At 38.4% G+C, this 22,163-nt stretch overlaps 1 long non-coding RNA gene across 1 annotated transcript; it reads right to left on the bottom strand.

Moving 5' to 3' along the window:
* Positions 1–17,687: 17,687 nt before the first annotated feature.
* On the bottom strand, positions 17,688–20,241 carry LOC122987891. The gene is made up of 3 exons (XR_006404656.1): positions 20,126–20,241; positions 18,861–18,968; positions 17,688–18,079 (listed from the first exon to the last, which is right to left on the bottom strand). It is a non-coding gene; the product is annotated as an uncharacterized LOC122987891 (long non-coding RNA).
* Positions 20,242–22,163: the final 1,922 nt, after the last annotated feature.

The raw sequence follows: 22,163 nt of genomic DNA, 5'->3' as shown, positions 1-22,163 counted from the left end.
GTCTTCAACGGTGACCTTTCACTTGACAAACAAATCACAAGAATCCAGCAGTGGAAGAAGTAGAAGAGACTTTTTACTTCAGTAAAATACTACTTTACAACTAAAAGTCTTGCATTAAAAGCATCAGTAAAAGTACATAAATATTATTTATTTACTGGCGTGTAAAAAGTATTCAGCAAATCTTTTCCATGTTTTATTGTCTTATAACATGTGATTAAAGGGGATTCGATGTGGCTCTTTTGTTGTTTTTTTTACTCTGGTTAATAGAAAAATGTCCTTTAATGTCAAAGTGAAGAGAAACATCTTATAGAGATATAAATTAATATAAATATAAATATAAAATACATCGGTTTGACTCGTAACATCTAGACCTGAAGAGTAACAGCAACTATCGCTGCTGTGAAATAAAAGTAGTGAAATAAAAAGTACATTATTTCTCTCTGAAATGTAGCAGTATGGAAGTATAAAGTACCATTAAATGGAAATACTCTAGTAAAGTATAAGTACCTCAAAACTGTACTTAACAAAATGTACTTAGTTAGATTCCACTGCTGCGAGTCGATGAGCGTCTCAACAAATCCTGTTTTCCCCTCGAATGCTGACGTCTCGAAGGTCAAACCTGCCTTCATACCATCACTTAGTCTTCAGGGTTCAGACCTTCAGTCAAAGTCAAAGAGACAAAAGCTGAACTGTGTTGGTCTCAGAGTAAAGTTCTTCTTTCTACTACAAATGTTGCTGCAGTGTTTTGAATGTTTGGACGTCTTCTTCGTGCGTCTTCGTCAGAAGCTGAAGTTCTTCCAGAAATCCTGACTGAACAAAGTCAGAGAGACGAGATCACATCAACCTGTTCTGGCCTCTATTCAGCCAACAAGTGGATAAGTTTTGATGCAATTTTTGTATTTTCTAGGGCTGCAACTGACTGATTAATCTGCTGATTGTCCATTTACAACTAAAAGCAGCAAATCATTTTATTTGATAAGTTGGAACAAACAAATGTTTGCCACAATTAATCATTTTATTCTTCAAGCAGCTGTAGTACTCTCTACAGTGAAAATTGTTTCCATTATAGAGGATTATTGATCTGAAACATGGATGTTTTTCTGTGTAAAATCGATTCATTTCTGTTGATGAGTTTAACTTGTAAGTTAAAGCTGCTCTGAGCGTCTCTGTTGGATGTTTTAATTAGCGGCGAGCTCTCAAACCTCCCGCTGTGCTCAGTGAACCTTCCCGACTCCGAATCAGCAGACGATCATCTGAAATATTCAGATGGAAAAAACATCAGCGGTGACCAATCAGGCGGCGGCGGCGGCAGCGGCGGCGGCGGTGGGGCCTCCTGGCAGGAGCAGGTATCCGGGCAGATCGTCTGGACGACACACAGACTGTCAGCCGCTCGCAGCAGATTATATAACAAACACTGACTCTGAAACGTCTGCTTTACTGTTGGCAGCTACAGGTTCATCTACACCGAGTGTTCACCGTGACGAACAAACACACACAAGCCAAACTCTGATCAGGAAACTCACTTTAAACCTCTCTGCTGGTCCACCAGCGTTTACCAGACTGAAATATCTTCATTCATGTTTCCAGAAGATGAATCCTGATGACTTTTAATGTAAAGCCACCATGAGGTCGACTTGTTTTTGTTCAAACTGAAATATCACAACTATTGGACTGATTGGCATTAAATTTGGTTCAGATATTCATGATTCCTTCGGGTTTATTGTAATAACTTAACGTATCCTCTGCAACGATTTTGATAATCGAATAATCATTTAAGGAATTTTTTTCTAGCGAAAATGTCAAACATTCATTGCTTCCGGCTTCTTTATTGTGAGAATTTGCTGCTTCTCGTTGTTGTATGTAAAAATAAATGGAACATTTTTGGCTTTTAAACAAAACAAAAACATTTCAAGACGTCATTGTGGGTTTTAGGATGTTGAGACATTTGTTTTCTGGCATTTTATAGGTTAGTTGGTGAGTCTGTGTCTGTTTGCTTATGGTTTCAGAGACCATAAAGACGCCAATTTACAGACTGTGATCACATGAAGAAATACTTTCACTTATTAAGTCTCAAATTACCACCACTGAAGTACACAATCTATGTATTGTATTTTCACTTTATTTTATCTTATTTTTATTAATGTTATCAAGTGGGTTTTATTTCCATCTTATGTTACATTAATGGTTTGTTTTTGGGTTTTTTTTTTTTATATGCTTTTATGTCTTTTTCATGTGAAGCACTTGGGGCATGTCACTTCTTTTGCTGTAAAGCATTTTGAGCTGCATTTCTTGTATGAAAGGTGCTGTACAAATGAAATTATTATTATTATTATTATTATTAAAATATTAAGAATATGAAATATTATATCATAATGAAAAGTTGCAGCCCTAATTGTTTGGTTGATAAAATAGGAGTTCAAATGTCTCATTTAGTCCAAAGTGTTACATTTTCTATCATAGATGACAAAAAAACATGACTTTAAATGTGTCATTGATTATCAGAAACAGTTGCAGAGTAATTTTCTGTTCAGCTCTATTTTGATTTCTGCCCAAATATCTGCAAAACTAATGACATCATCATCAGCCTCAGCTGTACTTTGTGTTAGTGCTAATTAGCTAATGTTAGCATGCTAATAATATGGTCATATGGTAAAACGCTACACTGCTGTTTCTGCCTCTGAAGGATTCACAACAGTTAAAGTTTTATTATCATACAGTTTTACTACATGCTAACCCGCTGCTAGCGTGACTCAACTCTACGTCTTGCTTCATCTACTTGTTCAATAAATTTACATAACATTCTGTCAGACTGACGTACTTTCAAATGATTTTTTTTTTACACAAAAATTTAAAAGGATTTTGTTTGGAAGTAAAACAGAAAGAAAACAGACACAAGTTACAAGAACTATAAAAAATGTAGAAGACAAGATATTTTATAGAAAGCTTTTAAAAAATGTTTTATGAGCTAAATGGTAGAATTGGAGCATGTCATTCTTCAGATTAACTTGCACTAAAAACCAAAAATCATAAAACTTGACAGTGAGACGTTGGCAGACGCTGGATATGTGGAATTTGTAGACGGTTATTTTTTTGGCTTCTGAGCCAATCAAATCCCAGAGAAAACACTCCCAGAGCTCCTCGGAGACTCAGACCCCCGTTCCTCTTTGTAGAAATAAGAAAAAACGGCCGATCACATCCCACAACAGATAATTAAATCTTGTTAGTGGCATGAAAACATTCAGCCGCCGCATGATGTGGAGTTTAATTCAGCTACGTATCAAAACGCTGGAAGTCACATTCAACCTCCTCCAAGCATCCGAAACCACAGAGCCAGAGAGCCACCGGGGAGCTGCAGGCCAAAATAACTTCACACGTTCACCAGCACGGACAGACTCTCTCTCTCTCTCTCTCTCTCTCTCTCTCTCTCTCTCTGCACGTCGTCACCCAGTTTGTGAAACACTTTAAACTGGGTCACACCTTCACATCCGTGCAGCTAAAAAACTTCTCTTGAAAGTGAAAAACCAGTTCATGGAAGGATCCGAAGGTGAAGGAAAAAGAAGGAGCAGACTCGAGTTAAAAAAGCGGCAGCAGGTGCATTGATGGAGTAACACCATCCGATTGATATGTGACCTTTGACCTCATGAGGTCTGCGGAGTTCAGGGCTTTGATACCCGAGTGTGAGAGCTTTGACTTCCTCTATGAAAATGAGTGTTATTAATAAAGTGTCTCAGAGCAGAAAAGCAGTCCTAACAGCCCAAAAATCACCAGTTAATTATTTATGTTTATTGCACATTAAAGAATGTTTATTATTATGATATATTATTATGATTTTATATGATAAAATGTCACAAGGATATCTGCATATTATAAAAACCCACTTTTACCTACATGTACTCAGCTGCACGTGAAACTCAAGACAAGATAAACAGAATTAAACTAAATAAGAATAATAAAAGATAGAAAAGCTACGATAAAATACAGGGAGAAAAATATGAATATAAAAAGTGTCATATACAGGTTTATACTGTATGTTTACAGTATATATATCAAATATTTTTGTCAAACAGTACTGTAGTTTGGAAGTTTAAGATGTTTTTTAAAAGTAAACAAAGATGACAAGTGACATGTACGGAGGATGAAAAATGACTTCATTATAAATATAATAAAATAAATAAATGAAATACAGAAATAGCCTAAATAAAAGTTGATGTACGGAAATGTAGAAGTAAATTCAAGACATCATAACCAAAATGTATTTATTTTCTATTTATTTGTGTATCTAAGTATTTATTTCTGCATTTATTTATTTATTTATTTATTCATAATAACAGACAATATGCACCAAACAGCCTCCGTATCTGCATGTAACTTTAACCACGTTACTGAAATACAGTGAAAGATGTTCAGACTGTCTCAGAATATAAATGAATGCTTGAATTTGTTTGAAAAAGAAAAAAAAAAAAAGAAGAAAAGTCTGCAGTAAACAGTGAGAACTGAAATAAAAAGTTTAGAAATAAAACGTGTGAAGTTTATTGATGCTAAAAACAGTTAAAGTTTAAGATGATTCATGAGAAGAGGGAGCTAATCTGACAAATTCCTCTTGAAGAATAAACTATTTGTTTAGATTTGAATATCTGAAATATTACAGTAATGTTAATAAATATATTTATCTGTGTGTTTAAAATTACACGTAGTGGCTGAAACATCTCTAGTTCACTTTCCCTTCATCTCCGTACCGTCACTATCTACAGTAAATATATAATATAGATAATACGATTCATAAATTATCAAACGAGTTGCAGATTAAATTTCTGATTGACTGATTGATTAATCGTCTATTTGTTGTAGCTCTGATAAGTAATAAATCTTAGTGGAGTATTTGAATCCTTTTATCGTGATTCCTGGAAATGACTGTGAGCTGCTACAGAAGCTGATCTTCATAAAGATCCTGCGGAGGTGCAGACGATCTGATAAACGTTCTAAAACTGAAACCGATTAGTGAAACTAATTTTCACAAATTAAAATAAATCCTTAAATAGAGCAGCAAACGCTGCATATAATGATGTTACTGAAAAGGCCCCTGCAGGTGTGTTATGACAGGTTGCTCTTGATGAATGTCAGTTATTCACGTCACGGCGATCAGATGAATCATTTAAATAAGTCACTTTTCCATCTCAACACTTTCTGTCTGTCTGTGTTTTTATTTGTTGATGGCGGCGAAAACGACAATCAGAAGTTTCATGAACATCCTGAAGCAGCTTCATTAAACCAGACTGAGACTCTCTGAGAGCAACTAGATAAAAGTTCAGGTTTATTGTTTGCAATGATGCTAAAACTGACTGTAGAAGAAGAATAATGAGACTAAATGAAAACCTGGTGTATGGCTGGACTGTGTATAAAACACTAGACGGCTTTTAATTTAATTTAAAAAGACGGATACAGGCAGTAGCGACATGTGACATACGACCTTTCTCAATACCGAGTACGCCAAGCTCGGACTTCCATACTCGCTAGTTCAAACTTGGCGAGTTTGACTCAGGACTACAAACTTCAGAGGACGCAGTTCGTCATTCTGCAACTGAACCAGCAGCGAACCTGCTGACTGTTCTGACAAAATAACCTCAACTCAAAGCTCCAGTAACACTAATATCTAACAAATAAACAACCTCATTGACAGAGAGACGCAGTAAATCATGTTATTCAATCAGTAATGTAGCTGTAATAAAAATCCAAACCGTTATGTAGCTTAATAAAATAAAATATTTAATACAGACTGATCTGTTCATTTTAATATATTTATATTTATGTAAATGTAGTGATATCTGTATATATAGAGCTGCAGAGGTGACGCTGCTGCTGTTGTGTCCAGTAAAAACATGAAGCTTCACTTTACATTCAGACAAATTAATATTGCAGCTACAGTTGTTAGATTTCACCTGTGAGACAAACATTTATCTTCCAAAAGGAATTAAATCATATATCAAAATACTACAGAGGCTGCAAGACGGCGTCTGTCACTCAAATGGAACTAAGACGTAGGTTGTTTTTTTTATTTGCTGGCTGAATTTTTTACCTAAACTTTTGTTTTATATGACAATATTATAAATTTGGAGCATTTAGGGACGTGAAGATATTTTCCATAAAGTGAGGACATATTTGTTTAGTGAAGTGGGTGAATTTTGGATGATGAGGATTGAAAGTGAGATCATGTTTGACATTTGGGAAAATGGGAGACTTTTTGGAGAGCGGAGCTGTTTTTTTATACAGTTAGGGACATTTTTGGAAAATGATATTTTTGGAACATGAGGACATTTTTGGGACAGAGGAGAGGACGTTTTGCAAAGTATAAACAATTTGTAAAGTGGAAACATTTTAGTGTGAACAGTTTTTAGTCAGAAACCTTGACACTGAATCATGTGTACGAGGGGGGTAGAAGAATAATACAGCAGTATATTTTACCATAGTCCATTAGAATTTATTACAGGTTTATCAAAGAACATCTGTGAAAATAAATAAAATATACGGTTGAAACAGATGTTATCTTTCTGTGCTGATAACAGACTTTCTCTTTGTAATATTTCAGTTTTATGGATAAAGTTTCCTGCAGCGTGTTGCTGTTCTGCAGGCAGGCAGCAGGAATGTGGGTCAGCAGGTTAGTTTTCAGCTTTCAACCTTAAAGCTTCTCACAGGTCTGTTTTTTAAAAAAAGCCGTCACTCTCTCTCTCTCTCTCTCTCTCTCTCTCTCTGTCTCTCTCTCTCTCTCTCTCTCTGTGTCTCTCTGTCTCTCTCTCCCACTGGCTGCTCCGGCTCCGTGTCCTCCTCACCCGTCACCTCTTACATAACAACACGCCTGCTGCCTTCGAGTGCCGTCAGAAATAGCAGGACTGCCTGGCTGAGAGCTCAGGAGCGAGCTGACAGTCAGAGCGAGAGCAGCGCTGACGGCAGTTTTGATGTTTCAAATCCTATTTCATAAATGTGTCGACAGCTTCGTCTCGTATATTGAATATTGTGTGGATTTAATGTTTTTTACTTGATTGTTTGAAGTTGTTTTTATATAATTATATTGTGAACTAGCTTTCAACTTGTTTTACATTTTTACTTTTGACAAGTTACAAACAAACTGAATGCAAATAAAACATTTTTCTTGAGCAGAGTTGATCTAATTTTAAACATTTTTTGACTTTTTCTGGATTATAGTTTTTAAATTGTGATGCAGTGTTACACATCTGTAACAAATAAACAAATAAACAAACACAATAATGGACACAATCTGAAGTATGAAAACATGTCCTCTTAGCTTTGAACCAAGAACACAAAATTTCCACCAGTAAACCAGTTTTTAAGTATTATTTTTTATGTATTATGTCTTAATTCATATTATATGTATCTTAATACGATAATACTATCACCTACCAAAACATCCTCATTTTGCAAAATACTCCCACATGATGTCCTCACTTTTTAAAAAATGTCCTAATTCACGAAAAATGTCCTCAGCTGATGGAAACGTCTTCACTGTGGAGAATATAAAACCTGCTCAGCCGTGTTATCCTGTTAATAAACTGACTTTTAAAAGCAAAACCTGTCAAATCTCGGGGTCAGAACAATAATTCACATTTAAATCTACCAACAGACAGAACAATTAAAAGGTTTAATCATTTATAAAACTCAAAAAATAACTTACAAAACCGATCAAAATAGCAAAAAGCATTCGGCCCTACAGGAAACTATAGATTAATGACATCACGTACAACTTTGATGCTGATTTATGCTGATTGGACCGTCGATCTAACAGATGTCAATAAATTAAATCATCTCCATTGACTTGTTCAAGTTTTTTGTCACAAATACTTTTCCCTCTGTGCTCAAATAAATTAATAATCCAGTGTGATATATAATTGTTGTCAACACTCGAACAGACAAACAAACAGAAGCAGGTGTTCAGAGACATCACACAAACTTTAAACCCTGACCTTTGACCTTCCGGTGGAGGGAGGTCGAGTTTGCTGTCAGTCAACTCGAACAAACTTTTAAATATCAACAGTTTGATTGTTCAGCTGTTGGACGACGAAAGCAGAGCTGCAATAATTAATTAATCCATCAACAGATAAAAGAAATGTGAAGATTTTCTGCTTTTTTTTTTACTCTTATGTGACAGTAAAGTCAATATTTTTGAATTTAGGACTGTTGGTTGAACAAAAAAAAAAAAAAAAGACTTCAGATCAGTGTGACAGATATTTCTCACTGTTTTGAATTTTGTGTACCGAACGATTAATTAGTTGCAGCTCTGAATGTCACCATCACTCTACGCTTTACAGAGAAAAAAGCTGCTCGACTTGCAAGTTTGGGATCAGAGGTCTGACTTTTTGGGTGTTTCCTTGAAGCTTTGGACACATAATAAAGTCATTTTTTCTTAAAAGAACAAAATGTTTTCTGTGGAAAGATGAATGGAAGGTTTGGTGATAATTTGGGCACCAGTACAGGCTGGAAATATTTTTCCCAGGATACAGTAACGTACCAAAACTCTGACTGACAAGACGACCAGTAGCTGGTTTCACGCAGCCCGTAGCTCTTTAAAATTCACAAACCTCACTTGAATGCAGCATCTGACCCACTGAGCTCTCTGGGAGTTTGATTTTTATTTATCTTTCATTATTTACTCGCGTCGTCCCGGCTTCTCCCGGCTCTCTGCTTCGACTGAACGTCTCAAAAAAAACAGAGTCACACTATCTGTTCATCTCGGTTTCCACACAGCTCAAACACTCGCAGTGATTCCTTTCTCTCTCCCTCTCTCTCCTTGAACAGCTGTTACGTAACTCTGCTCTGCTCTGAGAAACTCAATGAAGCTCGATCTGACCGCCTCTCTCTCTCTCTCTCTCTCTCTCTCTCTCCAGGCTGCATACCAAAAATGAGCTGCAGGAAAATCTGCCGTCAGGCCTGAGAGCTGCTCACAGGGGACACATGTTAACTGCACTTTCCTCTTTGGTATTAATTATGTGTGAGACCGTTTCCGCACTAACAAATAGAGCTAGCAATCACCAGCTCATCAATCAGTCAGTCGATGGGTCTATTTGGAGGATCAATTAATCATCAAAGTTACAACAACTGCAGGTTCCAGGTTCTCAAATGTTGCTTTTCCTTGTCCTATAAGATAATAAACTGAATATCTTTAGGTTTAAGTTTAATAAAACAAACAGTTTGAATTCATCTCTTTGGACGTGGGAAGTTATAACGAGCAGTTTTCACTGTTTTCTGACACTTTTCAGACAAAACAATAAATCAATTAACTGAGAAAATAACCAGTAGATTGATAATGAAAACAAATAACAGTTACCTTCTCATTAATATGAAAAGCAGCAGAGCAGAACAACAAGCACAGAATCAGAGGAGCTTCAAGAAAACAACCAGTAATTCAAACTAAACGTCCTTTAAATAAAGTCTCTTGAGTCCTCAGCTTCATCATTAATGCACATTACATGGCCAAATGTATGTGGACAAGCAAATACTCTCAGCTACATGTGATAGTTGGATTTGTTCCCATTCAGCCTCAAGAGTATTAATGTAGTCCAACACTGATGTTGGGTGATAAGGTCTGGCTGGTGTTGGATGGGGTTGAGGTTTCAGGTTTCTATGCCAAACTGGGAAAACCATTTCTTTATGGAGATGGTTTTGTGCACAGGAGCAGCGTCATGTTGAAACAGGAAAGAAACAAACTGTTGACATAAAGCTGGAAGAATGTTGCTCTATAAAATCATTTGAAGATGAGGCCCAAAACCAAAAGCAGGAAAACAGTCAAGTAGCCTCTGTGGACATGGATGTCAGATTCATTAAATTCAAAATTAATTCACTTTAACCCTTAAACTTGCTTCTTCCATTCACGTCATTCATAATATGAGAGTTGATCAGCGTCAGTGATAAAAATCAGAGATTGTGTTTCTCCAGCTGGACACTCAGCGGCTTCCAGCTCTCCGTGTCCGACTTTGATTGACCATGTACGGCTTCACAATCACCACAAACTGTATTTGTGCGTGTGTGTGTATGTGTGTGTGTGTGTGCGCGCGCGCGCGTGTGTGTCAGACTTGCACAGATCAAACTGCTCACAAATCGTTTGAAGTTGCTGCAGCAGCAGCCTGACAGCTGAAACACTCCTCGGCTGGTTGGCAGTTTTGACTGTTATCCTTTAAATCAGATAAATCTCCAGCTGCAGTCCTACCTTTGCTGGAAGAGCCGGTCCCGGAGCTGCTGTGTCTCCTTGCCGGAGTCAGGTGCTCTCCGCCCCGCAGGGTCTCCAGGCTCGCCGGCGTCTCCGTGACCGGCGTGCCGGGCTCAGAGCAGCTCATGCCCGGGTCGCTAGCGGACTCCTGCGGGGACGACTCCATCCATGCACCGATATGAAAAAAAAAAACAAACACACCCAGTAAATAACAGATTCCTTCTCGGCAGTCAGTAGTTGTTTCGAAGAGAGGAAGTGGTTTGGATGAACGCAGCTGGCAGCCGGAGGAGCGGCTGCTGAGCGGCGGTCAGGTCGCTGCTGTGAGCGCCGTTTGGAGGAGATTTGAAGCCGGGCTAAGAGAGAGGGAGGGCGGCGCTGTGGAGAGCAAGGCTGCCCTCCCTGGAGGTTGACACCCGGACAGGATCCACCACCAATACACTACCCCTCTCAAGTCTATGAATGCAATAACACAAGTGAGGTCTAAAGTCTGTCAGAGCTCAACTTAAGTCAAGTCACAAGTATCGATTAAGTAAACTGCAAGTGAAATCGGTGCTGCAGGTATTTCTGTAGCTACAGTATGAGAGGAAAAAAAAACTGCTTTTGCAGGACTTCCTATTAAGCTGCAGTAGAACATCTGGGCATGCAAAGGCAAGGCAGGTTTATTTGTGAAGAACATTTAATGCACAAAAGTGCTTTATAATTCAATAAAAAATTAAAAGAAAAGAAACATTTTTAAATGATATTAAAACAGTTAAGAACAGAGACATAAATGCAAGATAAATTAGAAATAGGCATACAGTTAGAAATACTTTAAATAAATACTATATAGTATAGAAATGCAGTTATATGCAATAGTAAATAAAAGTGCAGTAGAGAAACTAACCAATCAGAGTTTTTCATTTAGATTTGAAAGTCACCAGCAGATCTTTATGGATGTTGTTTGACTGTTTTCGGTGTCATTCACTTAATATTGATGTCACCTTCAATGCAGATCACTGTCATGACAACCAGTCACAGTACAGGCTCCATTTATGTCATTAAATACTTTGATCTCAGGTAAAAGTTACAGTTTAAAAGATTCATGAATTGTGCTCATATACTGATAATAAATAATACTTTAAACATGAATGTTTTGTAAATGTAAAGCAGTGATACAAAAAGTATTCAGATCCTTTACTGAAGTAAAAGTAGCAACAACAAACTATAAAAATACTGCTGATGGAACAAAACTATTACTGTTACAAGTAAGTTCTGCATTTTTAATGTTAAGTAAACATACAGACGTATTAATAGTTAAAGGATCAAAAGTTCTTATGTAAACAAATGAACCCTGTGAGTGTTATTATTGTACATTATATTATTGGATTATGATGCTTGTTTAAGTAGCATTTCACTGTTGTAAGTGCTAATTATAACAAATATGAGCTAGTTTATCACAAACATCTTATACAATAATCACATGTTTTGCATGTACGTTTGATCTGAAAAGTAACTGCAGCTGTCTGATAAATGTAATGGAGCAGAAGAATGAAGTAGCATAAAATGTGAGTACTCAACTAAAGTACTAGTACCTTAAAACTCTACTCAAGTAAATGTACAATATGAAAGATTTTAGAAATGATTTTAGAGATGCTCGAGTCTCTCACTGTAACGTTCGTCATCCAGACACCACGCAAAAAATGTTTTTAAATGATTAATTCTGTGTATTCATATTTTTATTTATTCAATGAACTATTATAATTAACTTTTACAATATAATAAATATAGAAAAGTTATTTTCTAAACTAAATACTTTTTCCCCTGCCTCTGACAGGTCCCTACCCCACACTTAAGCACCCACACCTGGGCTACACACACAGCCAAGACCCCGGGTACTCTGTCCAGGTCTCCAGGAACCTTTCCCACCAGCTGAACATTTCTATCCCACACTTAAGCACCCACCCCTGGGCTAAACACCCAATTATGGGCTCTTTTTTTCTAAAAGTCATCGATTTTGAATACCTCAAGCTCTAATGTACTGTATTGTATTCTAATATATTATTCTGAAGTGGACCGTTCTGTATAATGAATACTTTTGGTACTTAAAGTTCCTGTTCTTGTTCCTACAGTTGGATGTTTGAGCTTCACTAGAAGGCTGTTTTTACATCCATCTGCTGAAAGTGGAAGATTTCCTTGTTACTCATTGAAAATCTAATTTTAAGGGGCGGGTCTGCGAGCATGATTTGTGACATCACAACCAATTTGGAGCCAATTGTGGTCCAATATTCAACTTACACAAGTGTGATGTGGAAACTTGAAGCCTGCAGAGCACAAACACTGAGGGAGGAGACGTCTTGTGTCCAGCAGGAAAACTTATAGATTCTGAAATGTTTAATGAGGGAGAAGCAATAGATTTTAATAACAGAATTGAACTTTTTTGTGGAAAAACCAAAAAACACAAATTATTCTTTAAAGTAGAGTCTTTTATATACTGTACATCTTAAAACATGTCTGAACTGGATCTTTAATGAAACTTAATTTAAGCAGAATTTTGAATGTAGGACTTTTACTTGTAACAAAGTATTTCTACACTGTGGTAATACTGCTTTTATAGATATAGAAAATATATTTTTGTTGCATGCTGTCTGAGCAGAGTCCCAGTTGTCAAGCTCAGAGAGGTCTTATTTTATTTTGGACTCTCCTGCAGCCGTCCTCGGCTCAGCGAACCCTGCCAGCTGTGTTACTGCCTCCTGCTCTACCTTTTCATCATCAGCTTCTTCTATCACTGATTTCCTTTTGCCAAAAGCTCCACAATGCCTGGAACATTATAAATGGAGGATATTGCTCCAGATTTCATCACTTTAATTAGTTCAGATGAAATAAAAGAGCTGAATATGATTATTTAGAGCCTCAGCGAGGACTGGAGAGGTTGGCGGTCTTCTTTAGCCTGCAGTGAAAAGCCTCGGGAATGTTGTTCATTTCCATCTCACCGCGGCGTGAAGAAACCGTCCACCTGCTGCAAACTGCGGCTGCTTTTAAAACGCTCTCAGATTAGAGAAGTTAAACTTTTATTCTTATCCTTAAAGCTTCAACTCAACAGTGGAGTCAGCTTTTTTCCTGGGTGTCAAACACTAGTCGTTAAGGCAACCAATAAAAAGGAGGTCAAAGGTCAGAAGTCAATCCATCAACACAGAACAAATAGTGTTTGTTAGAGTGATTAGTATGATGCCTACTACAGAACACATTAACTTAATATAGAGGTCTGGTGGTCAGAGGTTCCTGAGCACATTGATAAATATTCACAAATCTAAAATCTGGTAGAATTTTCTAAAAAAAAAAAAAAAGTTAATTTTGCCCATTTTGGTGCATAAATATGTAAAAATTTACATCTAGTCTGTAAGTTTTCTTCTTCCTGAGGATCTAGATTATTTTCATGTTTTATGGTTTTTCTAGAGGTTCTTGAGGAGGTTTAAGAAGTGTAGCTTCTCTACAGGATCATGATAAGGTTACATAGGTTCTTCAGGGTGTTATATGGGTATAGAATTCTCCAGATGTTCTTTAGAGGTTCTAAAGGGTTTTGAGGAGGTTATGATTCCTCAAGAGGTTAGGGGATCTTTCAGGGGCTCTTTAGTTTCTTGAGGAGGTTTCATTAGTAAAGCTGTTCTACAGGATCCTGAGATACCTATAGGATCTCCAGGATGTTGCACAGGTACCTCAGGATACTCCAGAGGATTTAGAGGTCCTAGAGGATCTTGAAGAGGTTATCTTTCCTCAAGAGGTTCTAAGGGGTGTTTTTAGGGGTACCACAGTTTCACAAGGAGGTTTCATAAGTGAAGCTATTATACAGGTCCAAGATGTTATACAGGTACCTCAGGATGTTTCAGATGTTCTTGAGAAGGTTATTCAATTTCCTCATGAGGCTCTAGGGGGTTCTATAATTTCAAGGAGGTTTCAGAAGTAATGCTGCTCTACAAGATCTTGAGATAGTTACATGGGTTCTCTAGGATGTTAAACAGGTACCTCAGGATACTCCAGATGATCTTTAGAGGTTCTAGAGGAGCTTGGGGGGGTTATTTTTCCTCAAGAGGTTAGGGGGTCTTTCGGGGGCTCTTTAGTTTCTTGAGGAAGTTTCATTATTGAAGCTGCTCTACAGGATCTTGAGGAAGTTACATGGGTTCTTCAAAAAGTTAAACAGGTTATTTGGGATGTTCCAAATGTTCTTGAGAAGGTTATTTTCCTCAAGAGGTTAGGGATTCTTTAGTTTGAGGAGATTTCATAATTGAAGCTGTTCTACAGGATCCTGAGATACTTATGTTCTCCAGAGTGTTAGAAAGGTAACATACTCTAAACGATCTTTAGAGGATCTTGAGGAGGTTATAGAAATTCTTCAGGATGTCATACATGTTTTAAGGAGGTTCCAGAAGCTCTGTAAGTTTTTTGTAATTCCCTGGTCTTCTACATTATTTTAAGGTTCTTGGTTCTTATTAACGTTCCTTCAGAGGTTAGGGGGTCTTTGAGGACTCTTGAGATGGTTTCATAGGCGAGGGTCTTCTATAGGATCTTGTGGAGGTTACATTGGTTCTTCAAGATGCTATCAGGCTCTATAGGATGTTCAAGCTGAACTTTAGGGGGGTCTAGCAACTCAGAGAGTGTCCAGAAGATTTAAGGAGGTCCCAGAGTTTCCCAAGAAGGTTATACAGTTCCTCAGGAGTACCAAAGGTTCTTGAGGGGTTTCTACAGGTTCTTTAGCAGGTTTCAGTGATAGTTTACAGGGTTCTTGCTTCTCGAGGATGTTCCAGTGTGTTCCTGGCAGAAACTCATCCTGCAAGATCTAAAACAAGACAAAAAAGGAAACTTATTTCCTCTCAGGTAACAATTTCACCCCTAACAAGCTCCACTAATTAAATCTATATTTATCCAGTACAAATCATCACATTAATTCATTAAAAACAGTGGAAGGAAACAAAGATTAGGTAAAGTAGACTGGTATGGTAAAGACAACTCATCATCATGATCGCACCCTGTTGTGATTTCAGAACAGATCAGGTGAATTTTCTCACCTGCAGTCGGTTGCAGCTCAGCGACAGAAACATACTGTACACAGCTGCCTCACCCTGAAAAAACTGCATGCAAATATCAGCCTGAGGGCCCGATCCTCACTCTGCAGCTGTTTCACAGACATAAGACAATAGCACACAAATACATGCACACACACGTTCACTGTAAAAATCTGCAATGTTTACAACTAAGTCTTATTTTCATAAATTTTCCATCTGTTAGTTGATTGGTCAGTCCAACATTTTGGTCCAGATGTAAATTACTGAAAAACAATCAGACGGATTGCCGTGAAATTTTGCAGATATTGACTTTGCCCCAAAGATAAAGTCAAAAGTTGAAATGAACAGTCGCTGTTATGTAACCCAGGCCTGATTATCATCAGCATGATGCTTACTTGCACTCTTTTTCTGTTTTTTTTAGTGATGTGGGGACCTTCTAGCAGGGAAACACCGGCTTGTCAGTGTCCCTGGGGAGAACAATCTTATACCAGCAGTCCTTTGGTAATTTAGCGTTGGCTCCGATGTCTCAGCAGCATTTTAAACATGAGATAGAATTCCTTTTGGAAGTTAAACTTTGGTCTCAGAGTTGAAATCCAATATTTGTTGCTGCCAAATGCACTTATTTTGGCATGTCAAGGCAAGAAAAGCACAAGTGCAATTAAAAATCCTAGAAATCCTTAAAACCCCATTTAGTTCTTGTTTAATTAACGCTCCCTGTCCACACTGAACCCATTAAATATGCACTTCTGTTACGTTATATAAACAAACCACATACCTATCAGCTGTGTGCTCAAGATCAGACTGAGGATGTAACCAGTCAAGTAAAAGATGGGTGAGTACTTGCTATCCTACATTTTAAACAGAAAACACACAGCTCCCTGGCAATCTCCCTCCAGCCAGCTGCTACTTCATTTAGGTTTTTGTAATGAAATGAGGAAGTATCGTAGAGATCTCTCCATTTCAACTAAATGGATCAGCTGTTTTTTCTCCATGACGCACTTTCAACTCGAGCGACAGGGAGTAAATAGAAACAGGACGTCTGCAGCACTGCGTCACTTGTGGCCAGTTGGGACATTCCAGTAGAAAACAAAGAAATCAAACTAATTTTGTCACTGACGGTTGCTCACATTGCATTCAGTTAGGACACGATATAAGATATGTTCAGACAGAATGTGAAGAGAATTTAGCCTTGCATCAGTTTGATGGTTGGAGCCAAAATACAAACTGCACATTAGCTGTAAGCTAGCCAACAACGGACACATCGCTCGTGTCTGTCGGAGAGTTCCTGTTTGTTCCCTCCTGTCTCGTCTCTGTATGTTTCATAAATTCCTGGTTTCCATGCGAATGTTTTGCTCAAGTTGAAGAAACATTTTCAACTTGCATGGACGCGCCAATTCACGCCACCCTGGACAAATTTCTGTCTTTGCATTGACTTCGTAGGTAACGGCACTGTGTCTAAAATTAGCTTTCCGCTCTGTCCAAACACACAGTAAATGTGTTAATCTTATCAGCTCCACTTTTCCTGCTATGCTAAGTCATAATTTCTGCTGTGGAAAAGATCTGTGTCTACCATTCTCAAGAGTTTGGACTCCCAAAGTCAAGAAAAGGTCTCATGACAGGTGAATATGAGCACAGGTATCCCAGAAGGCCATGTCACTGAGCAAAGCTATCCTGAAACACCGAAACAATCACAGCCTCAGTTTTGCATCAGTTTATGTCTTTGGTGTAAAGTGTCTTCAGCTTGTATGACCTGTTTGTACGAGATGTGATTAAACACAGAGAAGGGAGGGTGGAGCTGCGACGCCCCCGTCATCGTCTATCGGCCTCATCAATCACTGTTCAAACTGTGGAGAGAATGCGTCCACCTCTCCGCCAACCCCCCCACCCCCCCCCCCCACCCCTCGGCTCAAGCTCTGAGAGCAGCCATCATTTATGTTGACGGGAGGGAAGCTCGCAGGTGCAGCGCGTCCTTGTTGTGAACGACACCGATGTCACAGACAGAGAGGAAAACAGTACAATGAGTTCACAAAGCGAAGAGTGAGAACTTCAGCTCAGATATTCTGTCATCTTGGTACATAACTACATAAAATATCACATTTTATAACTAATACTCACAAATTGTTACATTTAATATAAGGTAGGTTACATTTCTGGCAAAAACAAATTTACCTTGTGAGGCAGCTGGATTCGCATGATCATGTGAAAGTCCATGTTGTCAGGCTGATTGGTCCAAACCAACAGTGTTTCGGACCAGTCTAGCTACACTGACATGCTTGCTAGCTTTCAAAGTTCCTCAGACTGCAGCTGGTTGTTGTGTTTTCTCCTTCTATGTCATCTGGTTCATTGATCTGATTGTTGAAGTTAGCCTGTGATGTCATGGAGGAAAAAAAAGTTTGTGAGCACAATTTCACAATTTGCTCACACATTTTTATTTTGTCTATTTAACAGGGGCCATGCAGATAAGAAATGCAACAGATTTAATGTATACAGGGCATCTAGCTGAAGCTAAGTTGTGGCTCCTGCCCCTGATTAGCCTTCTGAAACTGTTCAAACAAGTACTTTGCACTTTCTCCTCTCAGTTTAATAATTGGTTCAGACAATTGTTTTTTTCTCATGACACTTCCCCCTCTACAGGAGGGGAAAAGGCAAAATATGTAAAGCTAAATCAAGAGCATGAATTAGTAATTTGTGCAGGTTTGTCTCCACTGGGTCCATGACTGGTTGAATCCCTCTGTTAGGTGGAGCGGAGCAGGTGGACCCAAACGCAGGAGACTGTAGGCAGAGCTGAAGAATAACTTCTTTATTGTAGGCTTGTTCAGGCAAAGCAAACCTGGCAGAAACAAAACCATATAGAATAAGACTGAACAAAGGATCCAATAACACTGAACTGAAAACCAGGACTTAAATACAAACTAAACTGATGACAGGGATTAGATGCAGGTGGAGCACGGGGACAGGAAAGGAGCTGATAGGCTGGGGAAGACACAGGGAAGAGGGCAGGGCTAACGAATGCAGGGCAGGCTGGAGAAAACCAGAAAAAACACAAAAGGCAATAGCAGCGCTGGACTGAGGACAAATCAAAAACAGAACTTCATCCATGAGTTAAATAAAAGTCTACAATATAATTATGAACAATCCTGTTTAAATATAAACCGTCATTAATCAAACTGTCTCAGAACTACATAAATATAACTTAAGAGCCAGACTAGAACAAAACCATGACACAAAAGGCTTCTTCAGTTCCAGAAATGAAGAAAACTTTTGGACGAGAGGCGACACTTCTTCAAGGATCTACAAGTCCAGTTGCTTTTGGATATAAAGTGAACTGAGAATCTTCACAGACGATTAAATCAAAAGTAAATATAAATAATGAGGATACAAAGCCTTACAACAAAAATGTCCATATTGGAAGTATGTTTATTTCTACTGGATATGTTGTAATGAACATTTGTTGCTATATAATCTGGAAACTGATGTCAGAGATGCAGATAAAGCAAGAAGAAAATAGATTTTGGCCCTTGCTGTAACGCCTGGTGCTTAGTAACTCTGTGTTTTCAAGGGTTAATCTGAGCCTCAGACCCAGCTGCCTCCGTCCCTTCAGACTTACATACCAGCGCAGACTTCAGCCGGGTCAAGTGGAGGGATCTCAGTACCGCAGGTCACAGAGGCCAGATCTGCAGAGGAGATATCTGCAGCTTCAGGAATCTAACCCGGGTCAGCTGAGGTCAAAACATAATGATCCAACATATGAACTACTCTTCTGAATCAATAGGCCATTTTTATTTCGATACTGGTTGGTGTAAATAAAAAAAAAAAAAACTTCTGTGGTGAAAGAAGCAACTAAAATCTTATCATACAGGTCCCAGTCTGTTTAAAGAGTTCATAAGAGGGCATTTTGAAGTGTGCCACCAAAAATACTGTAAACATTTTTACATGGTTTATTGTAATTTATAATACAGTTCATTGATATTTTTAAAAAACTGTATGAACTTTCTTGCCCATCAGTAGAAGAATAACTACTTTGGCGGTGCAATAAAACTGGATGTTAGCAACACGGCTAATATGTTATGATAGAGGGAGCTCTACATTCCCTCTTCCACAGAGCCCACCATGTTGCACCGCCATGTTTCTACAGTAGCCCAGAATGGACAAATCAACACTGGCTCTAGAGAGGGCCTTTCGTGTTTTTCGCTAGTTTTGCGACCACTGTAGGTTCTCCTACATGCTTGGAAGTGGAGGGTGAGTGGTATCCAGTTGGTTGCAGTCTGCAACCTCACCACCAGATGCCACTAAATTCTACACACTTTTAAAGAATAAAGAAAACACAGACAATCTAAAGTTAGTAAATTTCCTGGAAAGAACCAAGTACTTTAGCACTAATTTATAGGTAAAATAAAGACAGTGTTCAATTGGTACACTTCTAATTAATTAATTCCAAATGCTAAGCTAGCATAACCTAAAGTCTTTTAGTCATTTCACAGCAGGGGGTATTCTATCAAGGCAGATAAAGTTAAAGCCTGGCTTATTTTGATAATTTCCAACAGGTGGAAACAGAATCCCATTCTTCTCTCAATGCGACCAAGCATGAATTTACTTAAGTTTCAAAGAACTTGTTAATAAATCCAGAACCATGAGGGACTTTTACAAAAATACCTACCTCAGTTAATCCCCTATTTTATTCTTGGTCACCTTTGTTTTAGAGTGAACCCTTTTATTTAAAAGTTTAGCATTTATAATTTAAGAAAATAAAAGTGTGCCAACATTGTTTTGGATTTATTTATTCATTCACTCATTTTGTTCAAGCTGTGAAGACAAAAAAACCCCATTAAATAAGGTCCAAAGCATGACCTTCTGCTGTGTTTAAATGTATACTTACATCCTTCTCCAGTTCTTTATCTCCAACTGCAACTTCTTACTTTTTAACTTTCAGTACTCAATGTCCAGTTTCTGACTTTCAATATCAATAAGCAGATGACATTTGTAAATCTAACGGACATCCTGTGAAAGAGAAAATGTGTCAGAGTAGCTGATTATGTAACTGCTAATAACAATTTGAATACAAGGTATACAAGGCAAGGTGCAAAGTTTGACATAATTTGAAGAATGCAGACAATTCCTAAACATTTCACATTTGGTCCTACCTCTGACATTTCTGTGACTGCAGAAATAGTCTCTTTATCAAGGGCCCTTGACATGCTAGCATCAAGCAAAAGAAGAAAGAACTGCATAAGATGCACTGTGTTTTTACAAAATAAGGACTACTGACACACGGGTAAGGTAAGCTTTGGGCATCTTGAGTTGGGGTATTTAGCAGGCATATAGTGTCTCTACTCAGATAGATAGATAGATATAGGCCTACTGTTAGTTTTTACCACTGAGAGACTGATACCTATTGAGGAAAAGTAGTAGAAAATACACTGTACATATTGCTCCTGAACTCCTTGGGGAATGATGTCTGAGGAGGTCCCCCCCTCTATTCTCTCTAACTTTCTCTACTGTTGTAAACAGCGACGTCTCACTCTCTTCCAGGAGTAATCCTTCTCCTGCTGAAAGTCAGAGGAAATTCTTTTCTACTTCATAAATTAGTTTTTGTCCTCGTTAACTCTCAGTGTGATTCTGAGACACTTGATAAATGTGGGACCAGGGTCAGAGTCTGACTTATAACAACTGTTTTTTTTAATCTTTTCTGCATTGTAGGGGGATGAGAGCCAGGTAACTGTGACCTGGAATGAGTGCCAGGTCACTGTGACCTGTACCGATGCCAAACATGTCAGTCCACCAAACCAAAACAGTAGACATCTGGAGATATTGGGAAAGTATACATAGTGCAGAGACGCCCACTCAAATTTGGTTAAAGTCCAAGATAAGTGAAATTGAGAAATGTCCCACCATTCTTCTTTAGAATTTGGGATTGCCAACGAGTCTGGCAAACAGGATGAGACTTGTCACGCAACATGAACACATACACACACACACACAGCCTGTCTTCAGTATAAAAAGGCATGTCACGTTCTGTAATATGGGAATTTTCTCTGTCTACGTTGTTGAGGAGCCGTTGTGAAAATAACAGAAATTTCCCCATCTGACACCTGTGTCTCGGCCAACTGATTCCTCTTTGATCCACCTCTTTCTGCCACAACAGCATCAAACAGCTTACGTAACAAATTTGTAAAGTGTTGACTTTAACAAAATCCAGACATAACTGTTAGGAGACTTATGTGAAGATGACAAAATCCAGATCCAGACTCCGGTCCAGACTGATCATCAAGTTACAGCCGATCATCTCTCGAAGCTCATACAGAGATCATCACCTCCATCTGATGAGAGAAGAAGACACAACAGAGGTCATAAATCAGCGTTTAGTGAGACTCATTTCTTCTTCTGCAGCACATCCAGTATAAAGAGCAGCAGGGACTTCAGTCCTGTTCAGACCAGAAGTGGAACAGCTGTGCAGCGTAGCCAGCTTCCTTTCAGCTCTCATGTTAACATGTTGGAGTGAACACACTGAGCTCCAAGCTCACATACCTACACAGACTTTTGGTATCAAGTCTGTTTACTCTGCAGATTTCACTGAAGTACACAGAGGAAATAAAGTGCTGAGAGTCATGAACACATCTTTACTGCAGAAACAGAGACAATCTAATCTTATTTTAAACATCCAGTGTGTAGGATTTAGCTGCATCTAGCGGTGAGGTTGCAGATTGCAACCAACCGAATACCCCTCACCTCAACCTCCCCTTCCAAGTGAGCAGGAGAAAAGACCCTCTCTAGAGTCAGTGTTTGGTTTGTCCATTCTGGGCTACTGTAGAAACATGGTGGTGCAACATGGCGGGCTCCGTGAAAAGGGACCCGCTGTCTATGTAGATATAAAGGGCTCATTCTAAGGTAACGAAAACACAATGATTCTTATATTC

The sequence above is a fragment of the Thunnus albacares genome, chromosome 1 (assembly GCF_914725855.1).
Source record: "Thunnus albacares chromosome 1, fThuAlb1.1, whole genome shotgun sequence".
NCBI lineage: Eukaryota > Metazoa > Chordata > Actinopteri > Scombriformes > Scombridae > Thunnus > Thunnus albacares.
The sequence above is the reverse complement of the archived record's forward strand: the minus strand, read 5'-3'. Positions and strand labels throughout refer to the sequence as shown.